Source organism: Lupinus angustifolius, chromosome LG01, assembly GCF_001865875.1.
Source record: "Lupinus angustifolius cultivar Tanjil chromosome LG01, LupAngTanjil_v1.0, whole genome shotgun sequence".
Lineage (NCBI taxonomy): Eukaryota > Viridiplantae > Streptophyta > Magnoliopsida > Fabales > Fabaceae > Lupinus > Lupinus angustifolius.
In genome coordinates this window covers 25947203-25952572 of record NC_032009.1, presented here as the reverse complement: position 1 = coordinate 25952572, position 5370 = coordinate 25947203, and positions in this window count along the sequence as shown.

Here is a 5370-nt window from a genome sequence, read left to right as displayed (position 1 = left end):
TTTCAACAAAGTTAACAAAATCCTTAATAAGCCTATTTGTTTCAGATTTCAATTTCATAAAGAAAATCCATGTGAATATGGACTTATCATCTACAACAGTAAGGAAATATTTATGTCCAAAATTAGAGGGTATTCTAATGGGACCCCATATGTCCATATGAATCAAATCAAAGGTGCAAGAGGATCTAGTCATGCTAATAGGATAAGGTAGTTTCTTTTGCTTTGCCAAATGACATATTTCACAGAGATCTTTTGTTCTTTTACATTGAATGAAAGGGGACAAGGATTGCATAATGATCATCTTATTGTGGGATAGATGTCCTAGTCTAGAGTGCCACTTATTACAATCATCATAACTAGTATGAGCATTTATTTGGTGTGGTCTAGGATATGTTGTGTTGGATGATGTCAAAGCATATAGACCTCTTGTCAATTTAGCAACACCAATCATTTTCGAGGAGTTGAGATCCTGGATTTGACAATCAGTGTTGGAAAAAATTAGTTTACATGGCAGTGTGGAGGTGAGTTTTGAGATAGATATGAGGTTGAAGCTGAAAGATGGGATGTATAGGACATTGGTGAGGTATAAAAATTATGAGAACATCACTGATCCAGAATAGTGTGCAAGGATTTCACTGCTATTAGGTAAGGTAATGGTTATAGGCTTGATTCTTCTAAATGTTTGAAATTCTAATAGAGAGTGACAAATATGATCAGTGGCTCCTGAATCAATGATCCAGGAGCCTATATTTGATGCATTATCTTTTGACAATATGTGCATACTTTTTGTCCCCTTCCTCTTCCTATAGTGAGAGGTCTTGTAGATCCTTGAGATCTCTCTCCATTCTGTCCTCTGAACCCCCTTCCTCTTCCTCTGATTCTTGTATCATTATTGCTCTGTGAGTAATTCTTGGATTCAGAAAAATTGGATAGGATTCTTGGATCTTCAAACTGCATTTCCCTTTCCTGCTGAATGATCAGTGAAAATGCCTTGTTGATTGGTGGGAGAGGATCCATAACCATGATTTGGGATCTTACAGCAGAGAATTGTTCATTTAGACCCCTTAAGAAGCAAATGACATAGTCATTTTGCCTATACTTCTTGACTGTTGGGATGGCTATACATGCCTCATTGCAATTACAAGGAGGAATATGCTTGAATGAGTCTAATTTTTGCCATAATCCCTTCATCTACGTGAAGTAAACACTGACAGAGGAGCTACCTTGCTTTAGGGAATGAATTTCACCAATGAGTTCAGATATTCTGAACATATCACCTTGATAATATCTTTCCTGAAGATCCTGCCATATCTCTTGAGCGTTGTCCATCCATAATACACTTTGCACGATGGCAGGATCAATTGATTGAGTGATCCATGAAACCACCAAGTTATTGCATATTCTCCAAGCTGTGAAAAGAGGGTCATGGTTGGGAGGTCTAGGCAAAGTTCCATCTATGAAATTCAATTTGTTCTTGGTTTCTAGGGCCATTGTTATGGCTCGTGACCATGGGTGGTAATTGTCCCCATTCAGAAGATGTGATACTAATGAAGAGCCAGGATTTTCGGTTGGGCTTATGAAGTAAGGTCCTGAAGGATCGAGGATGGGATTTGGGTTTATGATACGATTTTCCATTGATGGTGCTTTGAGAAATTCAGTGTTGCAAGAAGAAGAGGTGCGAAGAGGAATGTTTTTAGAGTTCCCTTTTTATGTGCAGTAGAGACACCTTCATTGAAGGTGGTCTGATACCATAACAAAGGTGAAAGCAGCCGTGGAAGAGGATGAAGAAAAGCAGAGATATGGCAGGGGGAAAGAAAGCAAAGAATGACTCTTGTAATTCTTCTATTAATGAATCAAGAATGAGTAATAAACTCTACAAAGTATCTTTATTGATTGATTGAGTGAGTTTGAGAAGAACCCCTTTGATCAATTTATACAAGGAAAAGAAAAAACAGAATTGCCAAAAGAAGAAAAACAGAAAAAACTGAAATCTAACTAAACTAACCGGAAATACTAAAAATAGAAAGGAGGCAGAAAAAAAGAGAATTTACTTAATAACTAATTCTAACTTTGATACCAAACGAAAATATTTTGACAAGTATAAGATTTTTTTTGTACAAGTCAATAAAAATATTTGGACCGTGTAATTGTTCTAATAAGCAATTTTTTATTAAATGTAAATATTAGGAAAAAAATATTTTTCTTTTGCTTTTCTCTTCTTCTACATACTTCTTTATCTAATCACACACAGACACACACATATATATATTTAAAAAACTATTAGAGGTTTGTCTATTAATTACAAATGACTAATTAATAATAAATTAGACAATCCATTTGAATGATTTTTATGTGACAATTGAAATTATTTTTTGATATTGAACTTTTGACACAATAGTTAAAATAAAATTTAAATAATGCAAGAATGATTGTATATACAAATTTAGGGTGTATTAGAATAATAACTTAGATAGAAGGATTTAGTCATTATGAGATTATAATTTTCATTTTAACGAGAATATTAAAATGGTTTACAAGATGTCATTTTTTTCTTCCATTCAATGTCATGTAAGTAACAAGTCACTGTAATATTACTGGTATGTGTTCAAGTAATGAGTACTTATGTTTAAAAACATGGTTGATAGGGATCTTAATGAGTATTTTTGTGGTGTAATATATATCAATATTTTATACAAAGTTGTTATGAATGTATTTTTTATTATAATTTTGGGAAAAATTTAAAAAAGTGTTCATATTGAAGAAAATATATATATTTATTATCACAATTGTTTAAGGAATTTATTTTTAATGACAATTGATTTTTTTTCACAATCTTTCCTTTATATGTCCATTATGTCATTGGAAAAATCATAAGTTGAAATTGAAATTGTCCTTTAAGGACATATAACTTTCCAAACGCATTTTTGGTCAAGTATAAGGTTTTTTTTGTGTAAGTCAATTAGGATACTTGGATTATGTAACTGTTCTAATATAAAACTTTTAATAAATTTAAATTATAGAAATATTTGTTTCTTATATTTTTCTCTTCTCTTACTTATGTACTTCTCTACCTAATCACATAAACATATTCTTAACTTAAGATTTATGTTGTCTCTTAATTTCAAATGATCAATTAATAAAAAACAATACATCAATGGAAATATAGTAGATTGAATAGATTGATGTTGTTTTTCTTATTTATTTATGTTGATGTTATTTTGCTTACGTATTTATTTATGTTGATGTTTAGTTTAATATTCATGTCAGATTCAAATGATTAGTGACTGGGCTATTATTGATAAAGTTGGGATGTAGCTCTCAATGTAGGAGAGTATGAGTTGGATGATTTTTTATATCACAAATGAAATTAATTTTTGTTGTTGGCTTTGGACAAAGTGGTTAAAATAAGATTGGAAGAATGCAAGAATGATTGTACTTACTAATTTAGAGTGCATTGGAGTAATAATTTAGATTGAAGGGTTCAACTATTATGAGATTAGTCTTTTCATTTTTATGATTTGTGGTGAAGTTTTACAGTTTTCCTATTTATGTAGTTGTTTATGATTTAGAGAGAATATTCAATCTCATGTGAGCAAGAAGTATGTGTAATGTTTTCGATCTTAATTGTCTTTGTTCAAGTTATAAGTACTTATGTTTTAAATAATTAAAGTGATTGATATAGATTTTAATAAATATTTTTGGGGCATAATGTATATCAATATTTTAAATATGAAAATTGTTATAAACATATTTTTATTATTATTTTGAAAATAAGAATGTAAAAAAAGTCTGCACAATGAAGAAAATATATATCTATCACAACTATTTCAATAGATTTATTTTTAATTATTATTTTGAATACAAATTTTAAAGAGTTGTGCACTTTATACAAGAAATATAAGTCTATCATAATATTACTCTCAAAATCTCAAATATGTGTATTACTCTAACCTTAGATTTTGAAAATATTAAAAACTCTATGTATAAAGTAAAAGACAAATAGTTGTGTATCTATATTATAAATAGAGGTTCAATGAAAGATGTCTCTACAAAGATATCCCTAAAATAATCATCCATGTTTTATAGTAGGCTCCCTTGGAAAATGCTATAAAGAAAAATCATTCTAACCTAATGCAAAGTAAAAAAAAAATCAAAAAGTTATATGAAAATCATGTTATTAAAAGAGCTAAATCAAACTCATTATTAGATATGAGTATATGACAAATGTTATGTCTTACCGTATGCTATAAGGAAAAGTGATCGAAGAAGTCTTAGTATATTTTTATTGTCAGACTAAAAAATTTAAAATGCACGATTAACGTGCAGTATATGTTATCTTAGTGGCTTTACCTGAAATAAATACTTTTTATTTTCTAACAAAATCAATTGTTGAAGTAACCATTCATAACATTTTTATTAAATTTTTTACATCTACAATAAAATACAAAGAAATCATTTTTTATTAGGTAATCCTTTATAACATTTTAATTAACAAATTAAGTTGTTATTTTATAATTAAATTTATGAAAAATATTCTACTACTTGTAGGAATACATGAGTATCCTACTAGTATTTATAAAAAAACAGTTTTACTTTATTAAAAAAACAAAATAATGTTTATTGCTTGCAAAATCATTTATTGCTTGTAGAGTCATTTATTGCTAATAATGCTTATTATTAAAACTGGTTTCAAAACTATTGAAAGTTACGTTTCAAATTTCAAGTTGAAATTTGAACTTCACATTCTCTCTTCGTCCATTATCTCTTTCAACTTATCTAATTCTTTCTTCCTCCATTATCTCTTTCAACTTATCTAATTCTCTCTTCCAACTCTCTTTCTTCTTCTAAGTTATTTTTTTCAACTCATCTTTTTCTCCATATTCTCTTTTATGTTTCACCCACCTACCCAAATGTATGATATTTTGCGTGTCTTGCTATTCCATTCCTTTCTTCACATGTACTAAATCAATCAACACTTTATTTGGAGATCTGGTAATGCACAAGGAGATCTGGTAATGCACAAAATGGATGAAATAATCGATCCACAACGGTATATAGCCCCCGATCGATGAAGAAAACCACATGCACATGAAATCAGAATAGAGAAATGTGATTCCTTACTGCTATACTTCTCGAACGAAATAGCAGTAGTAGTAGTAGGAGTGTGTGTGATTCCCCTTCTCCTTTATCTCTTTCAACTTATTTATTTTTATCCATATTTGTCTTTGTGTTCACTCAAGGTATGATTTTTATCTTTACCACAATTACCGATTATTATTACTCCCTTTCTCTGTCATTGTTTGGGGCAAAATATAAGTGGGGTGGGGGAATCAATCACTTGGATGTGTAGTTAGTGAAGGATCCAATAAT